Source organism: Strix uralensis, chromosome 15 (assembly GCF_047716275.1).
Source record: "Strix uralensis isolate ZFMK-TIS-50842 chromosome 15, bStrUra1, whole genome shotgun sequence".
Classification (NCBI taxonomy): domain Eukaryota; kingdom Metazoa; phylum Chordata; class Aves; order Strigiformes; family Strigidae; genus Strix; species Strix uralensis.
Window position 1 is genome coordinate 6,674,318 of NC_133986.1, and position 10,496 is coordinate 6,684,813.

Below are 10,496 nucleotides of genomic sequence, written 5' to 3' on the forward strand. Positions count from 1 at the left end.
GGGAAAATGCCCAAGAGCACATGGATGTGTGTGTTAGCATTGCATGGGGTAAGACAGACCAACACAGACCCCCTGTGCACTTTTCTGCAGCAACTCTGCTGCTTGCAAACTGCAACAGGGAAGTTTTGTAAGGGCAATGAATGCCCTCCAGTGGCAGAAAATAGGGAAATAGATTGGTTCAGTTTGTTTTCCATACTTGTGATGGAATTGGTATATATAGTCCAATTTCAAATTATAGATGTGTCCACTTGCAGTGTAGCAGTGCAGTGTTAGTGGGCATCCTTGTCTCTGGTCTTGCAGTTCACAACAGCATGCACCAAAAAGCTAAACCTCGGTTGAAATCTTTGGCAATAGTTACTTTTATATAAGGCAATGGACCTTTGGGTACTCTTACTAATAAACCTGTGTGGGTGAAGGTCTCGTAATTGGAGTGTCCAGCGTCATGAGCTATCTGTTGATACAGTTGTGCTTGCTGGAGCATGTAACAGAAGCCGGGGGGGGGAGGCGGCATCCAGCATGCTGCAGCTGCCAGGTAGAGATGGGGAGAATGGGAAATGTGGGGTCTGAATGTGTGAATCTCATGCACAGCGAGGTTTTATGCAAGTGGTGGGGGTTTTTCTGTGTTGTTCCTGTTTGTGTGTTTGCTTTTTAAACAACGCTGTCATCGTGTGTCCAGGTGTATTTGTGGGTGAGAGAGATTAAGGTATTTCTTACTGGTTTATAATGTGAAAACATCCTTTAGAGGGCACTAAATATGCTGTAGCATATTTCCATGTTTGTCATGGAGTAATCCTCTCATAATAAAGAGGCAATATGGGATGGAAATGTGCTTGATCACTCTACTTTCAAAATTCAGAACAGGTTTATAAGCAAACAAGAAGCTTTTATAACCATAAGCCAAAACCCCAAGAAGGGCTTGAATACCATCACAGTGCTGACCCCGATGCACCTGTTCGCTGCAGTGCCTTCCCCAGCCTGCAGATACCTCTGGGGTCCCAGCACTGTGAAACTGCAGGGCACGTGCAGCAGGCCCAAGCAGTCAGATTTATGTCAAAATGTCCATAACACTTCAGTGCTCTCTTAGGACAAACCATTATCTATAGGTTCATTAGAGAAAGCGAACCTATAATCTGTTAGCTCTGTTGTTCTTGTGTCCTGTGTTCATGTATGGGAACATATCAATCTGATCACACTGCTTTTGGTGGTGTCTTTTTCTTGTTCGAATTTTTAGCTTGTTTTTATAGCCAGGCATCTGGTGCACAGCCTACTCCCCGTATAGGCCAATAGCCTGGAAGCAGAAAATGGGCCTTGAGGACTGAGTCCTGCCCAGCATATTTTCACTCTGAGTTGCCCCAGAATTTAAACATCTGGAAATCGCGTTACCATGAGCATCTTTAAAAACAGAATTAAGCAGTGTGTTTTTTGGTGTGTAGTTTGGTTTTTTTTTTCCTCTCTGTGAAGTGCAGTCCTTGTAACTATTCTGGAAATATTCACTTCAGAAAGGGCTGATGCTAATGTGTCTTTTCTCTCTGGTTGCCCTCTGCCATGCCCGGTCTGCCCCCATGCTTGATTGCTCTGTGGTGGGAAGACAGTGGTCTTGACCAAGGCCTTTTCAGTTGTTTTTGATAATTTTGTTATTTGCAACACTTAAAGTAAGTCTTCACTCAAAACAAAAAGATGATACCCTGAGCTCTAAAGTAATATTTTTGGGTGATACAGTGGCTGCCCTTTTGGAAAAGAGATTAAGCTGCACTGTGTGTACTATGTGAATATCGACACAGGTAAAAGAAGTAATTTGTACTCTAAATGACCCTCTATGTTGTTTTTGGAAATACTGCTTTTCCAGAAAGAATTTTCTGGATTCATCATCATTTGGTGATGGCCCAGGAAAGAGTGAGATCAGAAACTGATGCAAGCATTTATTGCAAGACACATGAGTCTGTTGTAAACTGTGGCTGGCTTGCTATACAAGCTTAGTACATGTTATTTAGTGTTTCCCACATCTCCTGGGGTTCCTCCGTACAACTAGCTACGTAGGGGTTTACTATTTAACCATGCATCGCTCATGAGGATTACACTTAAAATATCTATAGGAAAGTGACTAATAGGGTTTGTATTATTTATGTTAGCTCTCCAGTGCGCTAAGTTGTCTGCTTTCCTTCCTGATTTTGGCAGATCATTGATTTTACACTTCTTCGTATATTTTGCTCAGTTCAACAAGCAAATATAAAAAAGCATTTTTTTATTCTAGGAAATGCACTAATTTATTAGATTAAATAAAAGAATTACTAGAGATATTAATTAAAAGCACTGGTTATCCTTCTTTTGATTTAAATGACAGCAAAGTTGATAAAGATACTAAGAGCTGTATAGACTTAATCAGAGAAAGAAGATTCTTTTGTTTTTCTAAAATAATATATTACTCTTTTTTTCCTTTGAGACTAGTATTATGAACACTTATAACACACACATAAATGTATATGAAGACAAATAATATTACTAGCAGTTCAAGAGCAGAAGAGATCCTCAGTTAAAGAAAAACATATTTTTCTGCTTTCTTCAGATTGGTTTCCAAAGGCAATTTCTACCTTGATCCAAATTATATTTGTCTGCTGTTGAAGGCTGTCAGATTAGAAGTCATAAGCAATAATGTTCTTCACAGGATGCTCTGACGGAGCCAATTTCATGCTTATAGGTTTCAGCTGAATGTTAAGTTTCCAGTTTTCAAACTCAAGTTATAACAGCATGTTCATTCTGCACAACTCAAATAATACAAGTGTCCAAGAAGTAATTTCTGTTGACTTTCCTGTTGAAAACTCATGTTCTCAAACTTCATCAGTCAATATTGCCTTGTGTGCTTGTGCACGTTTGTGTGTATTGACAGGGTGTCGGGCTAAGGGGAAAACGTGAGCTTGTGTTGACACAGTGTTACTTGGAGGAAAAGGTACGTATCTGCTGGGAGAGTCATGTTTAACAAGAGAAGTGGTGTTCAACAGCATTACTCATTTGAAATCAAGCACTGCAGTTAATTTGTTCAAACAGCAGATCCACAGCCTCATGTGAAGTCTTGCTGAGTCATCAACGCTGATCTGGCTTGGGTGAGGTAGTAAAAGTAGTAAAACCAGGAATCTTTGCCTTGTTTGGCCCCAGTAACCCTGCCCAGGGCCTGGCTCTGGCAGAGACATGGTGCAAAGCTTTCAGGCAGTGGCATCCCTGGACATTACTTTGTTTTGCCTAGGGAGTGTTTGCACTGCTGCCTCTGCTCCTTGCAGCCCGAGAGGGAGGATGTGGGCTGAGGATGTGGGCTCTGAGCATCAGCTGGACCAAGAGCTGACCACCCTTTGGCTTTAACCCTGCTGAGCCCCAGCTTCCTGAGCTAAGGGCTCCTCCTCTAGCACCAACCTCCTGGTGAGAGGGGTGTTCTCTCACAGATACACCTATTGCTCAGACAGCAACACAGACTTGCTGCAGCTGCCTCTGGCCACAAATATACTGTACGTTTGTGTTTCCTGCAATGGTGGTCACTGGGATTAGTAAAGTCTAAGCAATAAGTCTGAGCACTTATCTGCATATCTAGCCAGCTTCAGGGTCGTGCTAGTACCCTGTTGCCAAAGGTTATGTTGACCCAGAAAGGAACTGGAGTACATCCAGACTCCTCTGTGCTCAGCTCACTGATGTATTCAAATTAACAGGGCCTGTGAAGGAAAGGAATCCATGAGCTTATGTCACTTCTATATTCAACAACATCTTTGAGAGTGCACTTTTCCCCTTCCAGAAGGAGCAGTGAGGGATGTGTTTATGAGTGAAGATGGTCGTGCATGACAGCAGAAAATCTGAGCTCATCCTGTCTCTCCTTTCCTAAACAAGAGCCTAAAAATATTGCCAAAATCGCTCGCTGCAAAACACAGAATATAGCTCCTTGGCCACATAAAAGCTGACTGGAGCTATGCCTCTGTTCAAAACGCTTTCAGATTTATAGGCCGTGTGGACTAAATGAAAATACTTGGAAGGAAAAAGGAGGCTTTCAGGGATTATTGATTCTTTGCCTTATTTTGGACAAATAAACCTACGGGTAAAAGGAGAATAGAAATGTGTTTACTCAGATGAGACATTTGATCTGATAGGGAGAGGCAGTTGCAGAGCCAAACTCGCCCTACATACTGTCTAATCTCCAGGAGATTTGGGCCTCAGGTCAGACCCATTACTCAGTCCACAACTTCAGTGAAACCTCCTCTAAAAGGTAAAAATGTTAGAGGACACTGTAGCAACACTTACTAATCCTTAGCCTGTGCTATGGTGATTTTTTCAAGTTGGGTCCATGACTTAGAAACCCTTTTTCGAACCTATGTAAGTCAATGCTAGTACATACCAGGTCACCAGCATCTTCAGCAGCTCTGGGCTTTTGTGTGCCCTGCAGCGGAGATGGGAGCTCTGCATGGCTGAAAGGCACCAAGAGCAGAGCAACGGCGAGATGGATGACAGAGCTCCCCCCACTTTTAATAAGAGACAGTGCCTAACATGGGTTTCTTCTCTCTGCTGGGGAGGGAGCAGCAGGCGTGGATGGCACTTTGTGCTAATGCAGCAGGTATGACCAAAACAGACACAAAGAGCTTGGCTCTGCAACAGAAACTGCACCCTTCATCATGATGGGATTTGGTTGACTCCTTCCAACTATGGGTTTCTTAAAACATTAATGGCTGAGATTGCCTGCAGTGGGGTAATGGAGTAAAGGAGTTTCTCAACTCAAACACATCTTGGCTGCTGAGGCTGGGGGCTTTCCCTGGAGCTGCTAGATGGAGGTCCCATCTTGTCAACTGCAGGTGAAACTGAGGAGACCACCTCAGCACAAGGGAAACGAAACAAAACAGGTACCCTGTCTTTGGCACGTGATCCAAAGAGTACATAATTGTCATGGTGTAACTCCAACCAGTAACTAAGCCCCATGCAGCTGCTCTCTCACTCCCACCCTTCCCCCCTGCAAGTTCGATGGGGAAGAGAATTGGAAGAGTAAAGGTGAGAAAACTCATGGGTTGAGACAAAGACAGTTTAATAGGTAAAGCAAAACCCACGTGCACAGGCAAAACAAAACCAGGAATTCATTCGCCACTTCCCATGGGCAGGCTCAGCCATCTCCAGGACAGCAGGGCTCTATCACACGTATCGATTACTTGGGAAGACGAACGCCATCACTCTGAACATCCCCCCCTTCCTTCTTCTACCCCCAGCTTTATATGCTGAAAATGACACCCTATGGTCTGAGATATCCCTGGGGTCAGCTGTCCTGGCTGTGTCCCCTCCCAACTCCTTGTGCACCCCTGACCTCCTCATTGGTGGGGTGGGGTGAGAGGCAGAAAAGGCCTTGACTCTGTGTAAGCACTACTCAGCAATATCAAAAACATCTCTGCATTATCAACCCTGTTTTCAACACAAATCCAAAACACACCCACACACTAGCTACGATGAAGAAAAATAACTCTATCCCAGCCAAAACCAGCACAATAATAATAATGAGTCTTGCCCACTGGCACTGGTGGCGTTGGGTTTGGCCCCATGCAGAGGAAGTCCAAGGGCACTGGTTGCGCCTTCATTTTTTTTTTGTCTAATGTGCTGGTCCCAGGAGGTCTTCAAATGCCTGCTCTGGTGAAACAGCTTTCAGTGCTGTGGATAGTCCTTCCTATCAGCCAAAATAGGCCACTCCACTGCATTTTTTCAGGAAAAACAACAAAGTCAAAGCTACTGCAAGCATGTATATTTCTGAGTGGCTATAGACTTTTCATTTTTCTCTATTTTTAAGCATTTTTCCCATGAGGTCATCAATAGCGCTTCTTATTCATGATTCCTACAGTAGGTACTAGAGGCTTCTTCTGGGCTGAGCAGCCCCGGTTTCCCGGTGGGATAAGGGGGTGCTCCCACTGCAGGGAGAAGCTGCTGGGAGCCACAACCTTTTGCCTGTCATCCCTGTCAGCAAGTGATCCCATGAAGAGCTGTTGGTGCTAATTTGATTAAATATCATAGTGCGATGATTAAATCAATCTGTATCCTTTCCTAACCTGGATCTCTGTGTTTCTGGGCTCCCTCTGCTGCTGCAGTAGACCAGACATTGGGAAGATCCTAAACCAGAAACCCATCTGACTGCAAGGAGAGATGTGCGGGACAACCTGCTCCTAAGGTGCAGCTCCCTGGGAATGCTCTGGTCATTAGTTATCCCAAAGTAATTTTGCAGTTTCTCAGGCTTAAACTTGTCCTTGCGATGGCAGCTGATGCTGGGAGACTCACTCGTCTGCAGAAGGCAGGATCCTGTGAGCACCTCGGGAGCTGCGTTGCTGCCCACATGCCTGGTCAGCTGCCTGGACAACCCCTCACCCCACGTGGTGCTCGTCTCTGAGGCTCTGCAGAGGATACGTACGTTGGCAGCCAGGATAAGCCATCCCTTCCCCAGTGATACAGCCATAAATGGAAAAACCTGAAGGGAACACAACAAATCTGTCCTAAATTTTGCTTGGTGTTCTGGCCCCCTGAGACATCCTGGGTCTGTCTGTGAGCATACTGCTGGCAAGGCAGGGGGTGGTGAAGGTTTTCCCCCACTCCATGAATGCTTTGAACAGTAACCTAGAAAATGTCAGGGAGGATCACCCAGCTGGGATCGGTAGTATTAAGTGGAAAACTTTCAGGGGGCTTTTCAGCTCCTTGACACAATTATGTGATAAATCATCCGTAAACTGCTTTTCCAGCAGATGTGGCTGTGCAATGTGCAATGCATCTGACAGCAAACATCTGTCCAGGCTGCAGGAACAACGTGGTCTGTTTTTCCTATCGTATTGGTTTACCTTACTTATCTAATGGAGGTGAAATTCCCCTGAACCTTGCTTCCCCTTGGCTGCTGTCCTTCCCAGCTGAGCACACTCCATCCTGTTCAGCACAGCAGGGATGGTGAGCAGACTGAGGGTCACTGCGACCGGGTCGCTGGTCTGCTGCTGAAAGAGCTGCTGGCCCCAGCTGGCACATGACTTGCAGCTCGGGGGGATTTGAAGATTAAACCTTAGTTATGAGAATTTAACTTGGCTTGATCTGAACTGGGTTGTAGGTTGCATCCCTACCAGCCATACCTATTCTCGCTGGACCTTAGTGGACCTCTCACAAGAGGCTGATCTCATTATATTTCCACAAATTTCATCTGAATTCCCATAAAAGTGACTGAACACCTGATACCCAAGGCCCCAGTTTAACCATGAGCATAGTCCTGCATATTAGCTTTGGTCTTTGCTTAGTTCCCACACAAAGAAAATGGCTTTGTGTTTCAGCTTATGTTTATATCGCTGCTGCTATGAGGTTGCAAACGCTGAGTCCAGGGAAAGAAATTCAACCAATCAAGTGGAAATCTTCTAGGCTGGTTAAATCCCACAGAATGGGAAAGGAGCTCTTCCTGCAGCAGGTGTAGCTAGAAGCAGATTCTCAAATACGTGGGACTCCCCCTCTGCTGCATCTTCTTACTCAAAAAGAATTAATCTGACTGAAAAAAAAAGTCAGAAGTAAATCCTTAACTCTGGAGATGAATGAAGTGCACTAGAGGAGCCCCCTGACACCAATGGTTCCTTTGATAGCTACTGATTATGAAAAAACAATTAAATTATGATTTTTGAATTAATAACAATGGAAATAATGGCAAAGGATAAAAAGTAAGTAGTACATAAAGCATATAACTTATAAATAACAATATCCAGGTTAAAGAATCTAGCTGATTGCATGGCTCTGGGCAAAGGGATGGTGTTGTGAGGGCAGGGGAGTGATGAAGTCAAGGAGCAGCTGCAAATATAACGCACAAAACTGCTTCCATTTCCTTGCGGGGTGTGCCTGTAAGAGAACTGCTGCCACGTGGCATTGGGGAAATGCAAAAGGATGAGGAAAGGCTCTTTCTAAACCTTTGCAGTTGCCAAAAAAAATCACATGATCTGGCTGTGTCATGTTTGTTTTTCTTGGCAATCTTGTAGAGGAGCCAAGAAAATGAATGGGTAGGGTTTTCCTTCTACCTACCCCAGACTTGTGTGTTTGCTTGTCAAAGGGAAAACAAAGTTGCGAGGGAGCAGCGTGGGAAAACTTAATTGTGAACACGGTATTGAAGGCAGCAAAGAACTGGAGAGAGCTATGGACTTGGGTGGTTCGAAGGGAGAGTTGTGTCCTGCTGATTTTCAGACGTGCTGTAGGGAGTTAACCAGCTCCTCCTCACAAGCAGCGTTTCAAAGGTATGCTACTGCAGAGCTCACTGCAGCAGCCTGCTCCTCACCCGCTTCCTTTCAAGGGCATTATATGGCCCTTAGCACATTTTCATAACAACATTCCTGTTTGATTAAAGAAAAAAAGCAGGCCAAGATTTCAGAAATTGAGTATGACATACTTTGAAAATTGCTGTATCTTCTCTGTGTCCATTGCTCTGTGATCTTTGCTGCTTTGAATGCTGCCGAAAATAACTTGAAAGAGATGCATAGCTTGATTATTGCCAACACAAGTAGTTATTGATCTAAATGACTGCTTGGAGAGAAAGGACGATAGAGAAACCATGCTCTGCTATCCACATGTTTAGACCTTCTGCCTTATTTTGCTTGAGCTAATGGGGAATGAAATGTATCGTGGCGTGGCATGGCAACAAAGAAAATCCTCTGCCTGCTTTAAAGTTATTGGGCACTTTTACATATTAAAAAAAAGCAATTAAAATACATAAACATTTGACTATGAACATCTTTTGCCAACTAAACCAGCTCATATCCTACAAAACACCCCAAAAGCAGCTCCTAAAACTTTGGTTGACCAGATGCTCTTGACACAACGTGGAGCAGCCTTGGGGCCACTCTGAATTGCTGTGGCTCTGCTGAAGATCCTTTTAAGTAGCTGGGGAAAACAGTAGCTCGCTTGTTACTCCAGCTGCTTTTCCCGTTCCCCAGCGCTGTCCTGCAGGATACATTGCAGGAGACTGGGAGATACACCTCTGCCCTCTCTCGTGCCCCCAGGAGGAGCAGTACCATCCTCTGCCCACACCTTGGTCCTCACAGCACCGAAAGGGTGGCAGCGAAATGCCCTCGCTCTCTTCTCTTAGACCTCATCCCATGTCCAACAATGAGATTTGTTTCAGCCAGAAACATCCCGTACAGCTGTCACACCTATGCTTTTGTTAAAGTTTGATACTATGGCTGTTTTCTAGAGGTGATGTAGCTAGTTCCCTGGTTCTGACCAGATGTTGTGTAGAAAAATAGGTTTCTCATGAGCAGTTGCAATTTATTTTTCTTTTTGTTTTGGTGTGGGGTGGATTTTTTTGTTTGATTGGGGTTTTTTGGTTTTTAAAGGGGATTTTTGTTCTCTTTTTGCATCTCAGTCTTTACCATCTTTTTTTGTGCTACTGGACTGGCATAACAGGGTGGGGGGATCTTTTGCTATAAGTTTAAAATGGGTATATAAAATATATTTATTATGTTAGCTTTTACCAAAACTGATTTCAGGTTTCCAACGTGAAACTTTCAAATATGAACTTGCTCTAACTGAGAGTTAGCTTTATGAATGTGTACATTAGAATAAAAACTCATTTGCTGTAGGGAGAATTTGTGACAAGATCGCTAAGTACTTTCTCTGATTTGTGTCAGAGAAAAACACAGTACAGAATAAATAAATATTTTCCAGGAGTAATATATTGCACAGGTGATGAAAGGCTGCATTTAATTTGCCGTGAATTTACAGAAATGAGAATTTTAAGCAGCAGTATGTGTTCTATACTCTGTCAACTTGTACAAATAACTTAGAAACTGAAGGTATTTCAGAGCAAGGAAGAACCAGTTACAAAGTGATCGCTATTTTAGTCAGTATAACTATCACTCCAATTTATAGCAAAAATGAATACAGCAAATAAACCTGGAAGTACCAATGGATTTTGAGCCTAATTGCTAAATGTCTTTTTGCATAGAAATACCTGAAGAGCATTAAGGAGCAGCTAGTGCCTGTATTTCCCACTGCTGTGGAACCATCTGTTGGCTATAAGGTTTTCTCACCTTTTACCCCACCATCAAGTCAGTGGGAACTCTGCTTAAAAGATGCTGCCATGATGTAATCCCGTGACAGCTGCCACGTCTGTTCCAGGCCTTCCCGGCTGAGATGTGCAAGGCGGACGCCCTGCGGTGTGTTAGACAAGACCTGTATAACAAGAGTAAGCTGTTCGGAGCGAGCCTTCTTGACCTTATCATAGCCAGTACAGACCAAATGTGAAACAGGACTGCATCTGCCTTTCTACCTCTGGGTAACATGACTTTCTGTGTGTGCATATGCGTGAAAATAACATTTTAGATATATCAGAACATATATACAGGAATATATTTAAACTTATAAAGCTGGGCAGCTAATCCAGCTTTCTTCCCACAATAAGCATTTGGAAATCTCTCCGGACTCGGGTTTACTGTTCACCCAGCCAAAAGAAGTTGGCACGTGCTGCAGGTTGCTCAGCAGTGGCTAAAGCCGAG